The following is a 7,891-nucleotide window of genomic DNA, read 5'->3' as shown; positions in this document are numbered from 1 at the left end:
CTGAACCTGTCTTTGCCCCAGGTAGGTGGGTGGGTGGGTGTGTCTTTCTTGGCCTTTCTACATATACAGTCTTTTTTTGATCTGCTTTGCTGGGGCCCAACACCCTGAGATCAGAGATGAAAGTACTCAGGGCCATGCAGAATGGAGCTCACCAGAGCTTCCAAAAGATGACCGTCCCAATGAGAGCTCCTTTCGGTATCTTAAATTGACCCCTGTAACATCAGGGACTGCTTCAGGGAAGGGGTAGCAGGTCATGCAGCTCCCATGAGACTGTTCTGCACACAATGCCCATGTGAACATGGATTATTTGCCATTTTGGGGATTTTTTAATGCTGGTGGTCCTGCAGCAACTACAGTAAAGTGGCACGGCTCAGTCTATTTAAACCAAGGTTCTTGCCATGTCCCCCTCACGCAGACAGAGACCAGTCTTTCAATTAAAGTAAGCTCCGTAGATGAAATTTGAAGTGAGGCAGACCCCAAATATTCAACTTTTGGCAGGTGGAAGAGGGTTTTGGACAAAAAGGAAGGGGCTTCACAGACACTAGGTGCCATCAGCTTAGTTCCACATCACATGAACATTTAGGGTGTTGTGGTCTCATCTCCCATGCCAGAATTTGGCCTCCACCACTCGTGAGGGGCAGGTGTAGTGTTGTTAGTGGTACTGTTCTTTGAGTATCTTCAGAGTCCTGCATCGGTGAAGTCAACTGGCTGCAAACCTGAAGACATGCAAATCACTGAGCGTCTCAGCATTGCCGAAGCACAGTGGGAATCTAGAGCTATGTGGAGTTACCCCTGTTCAAGCTCATTAGCCCCTTGGGGTGGATGGTGGAGGCAGTTGGACCAGGCCTCTGAGCAACAGCAGCTTCTGGAGCTTGGACAGAATAAAATAGGGTTCCTTGAAAATACTCCTGGGGAAGGCTGGGCATTGGCTCTGGGCTCCCTGTAATTTATGCTTCTCCCGTAACTGCGGTTTAATGTTACATTAACGCACATTTCCAAACTCTGGCTGTCTCTGTATCACTATTTCCATTCATTTGGGGAGCGAGTTTTACTAGTAAATACCTCACGAAGGAAATAATCCTGCCAAGAGCCCTTCTGAACATCCCTCTGCTCCTGAGAGCTCTTGGAATTCTCTTTCCTCATTTACACACACAAAAGGCCTCTAATTAGCTTTTAGTTTAGTCCGATTATGAATGGGAGTTTTGACCTTTCAAAGTGATTAGCTTTTTCAGCTAACAAATTTGCATAATGTCAGTCTCTAAAGCATATACGCAAGCCAAGGCTGTGCCATCAAGCAAACACCAGCCTAAAGTTAGGTGCTTGCTTCTGTATTTAGGCAAGTAAATTAGGCTTGGAGCCTGCCATTGCCCATGTGCCAAGTCTTGTGTATGCAAGCAATCTAACTCTAGCCAGTGGGTGGAAGGTGAAGCACGTGCGGCAGCATTTGGAGGGCTAGGGCCTATGGCCAGAATATCTGGAGCACTCTGGGCACTGGGCAGGATTTTCAAAGGGGCCAGATTTTCACACTGGATGGGTTGAGCGAGCCCTTGCTAGGCTGCCCCATCGGTAGGCCAAGGTTAGAAAGGATGTAGCCTCCATTCGGGTCAGGTTTACTTCCTTAATTAAAAAAATTGCAACCTGGTTGACCGGGGCAGCGAAATGAGGCTGATCTATTGGCATGTGTACTGGTGCATCCACATTAAGATTAATTTTTCATCAATAGCATTATCACTTACAAGCCTTGCGTGGGATGCAGCAATCCTGTTTAGCTTTGATGTTAAGTTTGTCCTGTAACAGACTCTACAGCAGCAAATGCATTGATCTCAAAATCGTACGTTTAGGAGACTTTACTATTGCTTATGCTCCTGGCTTTGATTTCAAAGAAACCAGAATCAGTCCCACAAAAATAAGAGAAGGCCTTAACAGTGGCCCATTCTCCTGCTGCCAAAGCTGCAGTAGCAGACATGATGTCAGTCCTATTAGCAACCTTCTTCAAACTGGTTTGAAGATAGGCCATCTTGCTGCAACCAACACCACTTCAACGAGGTGTGTCTGATAAAGTGGCTTATATATCCAAGGTGGCAGGATGGAGGGAGTTGGGTTTTGACTAGAAAGGGCTTAAAGAACTATTGCCCAGCAGCTGCCCATGTGTATCTCTCTTTTCCTTTTGGCAGCAGTGGCCAATGTCTAGTTCAGCCTTTACAGCCCCTGCAAGACTTGTTTCACAGTGGTGGGCATAAGCTGCAACTTGTGGAATTTAAGCAACCTGGTTTGCAGACCTGATCTGAAACAGGGATGAGTGAGAAAGGGGGAGATTTTCCAAGAGGTTTTGGAGATTGTATGGGGCTTGTGCCCACTGTATGTTTCTGGGAGTATAACCCATAGGTGCCTGTGGGCAGTCCTTGCTTGCCACTCGCCACCCGCCCCCACCGCCAACACCGTTGCTGGCGTCCGCAGGCAGTCCCCACTTGCCACTCACCACTTGCTGCTTGCCACCAACTACAAAAGGTGCCTCCCCAGTCTCAGGAGGCACCAGTCGTTTATGATATAAACACTGCATTTGATGGGAATTCATTGAGACTTATGCTCCCAAGTCAGATGCCTTGAATATCCTGCACTGGCTAGTTGGAATGACAGTGTCTCCCAGGAGGCCAGTCTGCTGGTGAGGCTGACCCAGTCATGATGATGCTGAATATTTTAGACCAGAGCACCTAGTGCAGAGGATGGTTCCTTGTGATGGCCACCCACACTGGACTCGCCTTCAGGAGAAAGGTCACTCCTATGAGAATAGGCCCTTGAGGAATCGTGCAAAGTAACATGATATTCAGCATAGCCTAGGTCTCCTTACTCAGCAGACTTCATAGAATGATAAAAAAGAGAGTTGGCAGGGACCTCAGGAGGTCACATCTAGTCCAACCCCCTACTCAAAGCAGGACCACCCCCAACTAAATCATCCCAGCTAAGGCTTTGTTTAGCCAGGTCTTAAAAACCTCCAAGGATGGAGAGTCCACCACCTCTCTGGGTAACCCATTCCAATGCTTCACCACCCTCCGAGTGAGAAAGTTTTTCCTAACATCCAACTTCAACTTCCCTTATTGCAACTCGAGACCATTGCTTCTTTTTGTTATCTGCCAGGTAAATCGTTCTTCTGGGTCCTGCTTTAGCATGACTTAATTTTCTAGTCAGGCCGAGCGCCCTGATGCAGGAACTCTGCACTTCACTTACTCTGCTCTTCTGGATTTGAGCAAAAAAACTTCCCGGAGACAACACAAGCGAAGGACACCAAAGGAAGAGCTGGAGTTTGCTGTAACCCCCTGGATGAGCCAAAGGAGAACAATAGGCTTTTAGAAATTCTTTGTGGTAGCTAAATTCAAAACTCTTTATCAGTGAATTACATTCCTTTATATGAGCAAAGCCCTGGAGAGGTACATTTTATTACCCTGGATTATTAAACACAAAGTTATTGATAATGGAACATTAGGATCTTCGCTTTTGTTTTTAAATTGGGAGTCGCAGGAATGGAGACCTGCTCTTTTCTTCGCTCGTTTTTATCAATGCACGGATGCTACGCTGAACTAAACACTTTTGTCTCCGCCGAGCTATCAGAGCCAGGGGTTTTATTTCTATCTCTAGTTATTATTAGCCAGTCCTTCTAGCAGATTTCATATCTCTGTGGAACTGGGATAATAGAAGATAAATGGTTGCTCTGGGTAGGTCCTCTTGGAAAATGGTTCTCATGGCTCACCAGCCCTGTGTCTTGGCGATTTCAAAGCAGAAGAAATATTGCAATTTAAAGAGATAATTTTCTTTCAATAACACCCTCCTCCCCCCTGAGAGTAAGCTCTGATCTGGTGACCTCAGCACAGGCCTGGGAGCCAGAAAACCCTGTGTCTAATCCTGGCTTTGCTAGAAACTCCCTTTGTGCGCTGGGGGAAAAAAACCATTGGCCAAGCTCTTTGCCTCAGTTTCCTTGTTGTAGGAGCCTAATGTGGCTCCTCCAGCTCTCAGGGGTGCCACGTCAACAGTGAGCATGAGCTTTGCAGATGGAAAGCACGATACAAATGTTGAAGGTGAGGGCTGAGCCCGCGTGAATCCCTGCAGTCTGGGACGAGGGAAGGAGATGAAAGGGAGTGAGAAACATGTTGGGGAGGGAGTTTGGCTGGCAAATGTGCAGCAGCAGTTTCACCTGGAAGGTCCCTGCCCCAGGGGAAGATCTTCATGATAGAGGATGTTCAGCTGCTAATAACTGGCAGGACATGAAAGCACACATCCTACTGAGGATAATAATAATGGTATTTAGCTCCAGCCATAAACGAATCAAACGTGCTCCTCGTGGCCCAGCCCGCTGGGCTGATTCGAGTCAAGCCCAGACCACCAAGGTGGATCTGCTTGTTTGCCCTTCTTAAAACTGCCCAACCTAACGCTTGCTTCTCACGAGTGCACGTTAGCTGAGCCTAGTAGCCTGCCTCCTGCCGGACAATTGTGGTTGGACTGAGATCCTCTTGATCACTGGCATAAGATGTTGCTGCTCTTGGATGCTTCATTGGTCACCAGACTCATAGTAAGCAGGCTTGTGGAAAAAAGAGGGTGTAGTGTTTGGGGTGGGGAGGAAGAGCTAACCCAGGAAGGAAGGCTCTTGCTGGGATACTGGGATGTGTGTGTGCCGAGGGGGAGTCAAATACCACAGTCCTGCCCTGGTGGGGAGGCAGACTAAATCTGAGAGTATCCAGTTACTCTATCCTGTACCTTGCATTTTCCTGCTGGGCTCACTGGGGGAAGTACCCACCCTCTCACAAGAACTCCCTCCTATTAAGTGATATGGAAAGGACCAGGCAATTGCCACCCCTTGACACCTGTCTGCAGCCCCTGGGGTGCTGCGACCACCAAAGGAAGCCCTCCTGGACTGCATGGTCAACCATCCCCTATTCCCCCCGCCTCCCCATCTGCCAGCTCCCCTGATTAAAGACACACATGTGCACATATACACCTACTGACATTCTTGAACACAAAGCGAGCCCCCCCCCGAATGGGTGCACATAATGCTTTCTTTCCTGCACACATGCAAGGACCTTTGAGTTGACTGTTCTGTTTTATAACACTGCTGTTTCCTGGCCTGACTTTATTACATCTGTTCTTTGGGGGATGGTGTTATAAATTGGGTATGTGATGATGTGTAATCACTAACTGAAAAGCCAATACATTTTCACTGCAACAGCAGCAAGACAAATAAAGCAGAGAAGAGAGACTGGTGAGGCTCTGACAAAGGGGTATATATATATATATATATATATATTTTAAATCTGATTGCAAATTGGAAACAATGTTATCCTAATGGAGCTGGTTTCATCAAAACAGCTAGGGCTGCTGCTTTCTTTCTGGGAGAACTCCCTTGTTCTTTGGGGAGGGATTTGGTTTCCCTGCTGAAAATTTTAGACCTCTCTTTGAGTCCCTTTCAGAGCTCAGATTACATCTCCTGGCGCTCTGCTCTGAGTCTGGCTGGAGAACACAAGGACCCTGGGCCAGAGTTGTGCTATTTTCCCTCTTCTGAGGTGCCTTCCTGGGTGGTACTGCAAGTCGCAATGCAGTGGTCCCCTCTGATGAAGTGTGCTTGGCATTTCCCCGTGACAGTCACAAGATCCAAGGTTCCTAGTGACCCATGGTATCACATTGGCCGAGCAGCTCATTAGGGTCTTGTCTACACTGCCCTGGTTGCATTGAATCTGTTAAAGCCCAAACAATTCATTGCATCCACATGGGCCAGGCAGCATCGGTTTAAGACCCACTGAGCGCATCTACATGGGACGTTTACTGCACAGCGGACTAATTAGCTGCGCAGCAAACGTCACGTGTCTACACATTAAGCTAGAGTAAATTATAGAGTAAAAAATTAATTATTAACTATTATTAAGTTTAATAATTAATTATTAACTATTATTAAGTAATTATAGAGTAAAAAATAGCTACCCTATTAAGCTAGAGTAAATTAATTTACTCTGCAGCAGGATAGTACTTGTAAACACAAGTACTATCCTGCTGTGGAGTAAAAAAACGCAGCAGTGCACATGGAAATGCAACCCTTGCTGGCTGGGGCATGAGAGTGCCTCAGTGTGTGGGCTACCCACTAGCTTGTCTTGCACTGAAGTACCCTTATGACATAGCCAGCTCCTCCGCAGCACATTGTGCCACGTCGGAGCAGTCCTAGGTTCGATGAGCATTAGTTAGTGTTCCCGCTGCCATTTTGAAGCACAGGGATGCTGAATACATGAGATTTGGAAGCTGATGGAGCACGCTAATTAGCACGCTCAGACATGCTGTAATGACAGTACGTTGGAGCAGCCTCCCTGCACGTCTACAGGCACCCTAGAGCCTATCCTCCCATTCCTAGCCCAGCTTTGAACAGCAGCGGGGCATTGTGGCAGATTACAGTAACTAGCCAAATCGTTCCCACTTGCTGGCACCCACTAAACCAGATCAGACATATTTACACCGGGAAAAATCACAGGAGCAAGGAGGAACAACTTCTTCTTACTTAGAGCTCTGCTGTAGATCTGATTGAAGGAAGTTCTAGGCCATTTGACTCATTTTGTACTGAAGCCATCTCAAGATCTCTCCCATTATAGCAGCCAGCGTACCTCAAAGAGACAGAGGATCGAGGAGGCTATTTCCTCAGTGTACACAGGCTCGAAATCCACTCTGCTTGATTGTGATGCCCGTGCAAACCATCTGAAGTGCTCCTAGGGATGCTGTTCAGGAGCAGATCTTCACAAGTGCAAGCTATCTTTACTCCAGTTTAAGCCAGCGCAGTTTCCACCCCCACCACCATGTGAAGAGGTTAAAACAGTTTGTGACACAGCAAATATCTTTAGCATAAATGAGGGCTCCCTGAGGGAAGAACCTGACGGGAGCTTATGTGTCAGGAGGAGTTGACTCTGGCTCCTAAGACTGTTGCCATTAAAAGTAATAATCACTTGTGCAACACTGTAAATGTGGATGGAGCAGATGGGCGGGGAGATAAATGGCAAGGTGGTAACCAGCTGCAACTTGAGATGTGCTTGTATGCCGCTGCACAAGTTTATCATGATAAATGTCATAGCAAAATCAATTCCCTGTGTATTTTTGGGAATTACAGCTATCATCCTGGTGTGATTTATTTGCTATGTAACCCGGACAGGGCTCTTTGTTCATCATTTTGAAAGTTCATCTGAAATTGCTTTGAGTTCTTGGTTTTCAGGAGTGACACATCCGATTGGTATCTCCTCTCCAATGACATATGAACTGGGGGAAACACACTGGACAGCAAGACTTTCCACCAGGATTATGTCATGTGGCTTGTATCCACCATCCAAAGGAAAGGAGATGTGGTAATGGCAGGCTCAGCAGATGGGGTATTGGCCCATCTATGTCCCAAGTCACAAGAAACCAGCCGAGACCACACGGACCTGGCCCAATTTCCCTAGTCACTGGGTGTGTCTACATGTGGCACTTTAGCCCAATTTAAGGTGCACTAAGGGCACGTGTCTGCATGTGCACACCCTTAACTCACCTTAAAATGGCAATTTTAGGTTACTTGTGCTTAAATTTGATACCTGCAAAAGCAGGTATCAAATTCAAGCGTGAATAGCTAAAGCACCTTAAGAAATGCAAAACTCAAGAACTCTTGGTTCAGAGATGCTACCTTTTATTAGACCAACTAAGAAATCTCAAAAAAAAAAAAAAAATTGGTTTCTGCAAGCTTTCGGGCACTCACACCCTTCTTCAGGCCGAGGACAAATCCAAGATGGTAAAACTCCTCTTAGGTAGAAAATAAAGTTCATTTTCCATAGGGGAACTTTGAGGCTGGAAGTCTGTTCCCTTGGGCCTCTGAGAGTCTTTTGTGTGAGATGCTAGCACC

At 46.8% G+C, this 7,891-nt stretch overlaps 1 long non-coding RNA gene across 1 annotated transcript in view; it reads left to right on the top strand.

Annotated features, from left to right (window-relative positions):
* LOC112551136 overlaps positions 1 to 3,435 on the top strand; it is a 4,217-nt gene extending 782 nt beyond the window's left edge. The window contains exon 3 of the long non-coding RNA XR_003095310.1: positions 3,136 to 3,435. This is a non-coding gene — a long non-coding RNA (uncharacterized LOC112551136). The remainder of the gene's footprint in view (positions 1 to 3,135) is intronic.
* Positions 3,436 to 7,891: the final 4,456 nt, after the last annotated feature.

This window comes from Alligator sinensis, unplaced genomic scaffold (genome assembly GCF_000455745.1).
Source record: "Alligator sinensis unplaced genomic scaffold, ASM45574v1 scaffold722_1, whole genome shotgun sequence".
NCBI classification, from domain to species: domain Eukaryota; kingdom Metazoa; phylum Chordata; order Crocodylia; family Alligatoridae; genus Alligator; species Alligator sinensis.
The sequence above is the reverse complement of the archived record's forward strand: the minus strand, read 5'-3'. Positions and strand labels throughout refer to the sequence as shown.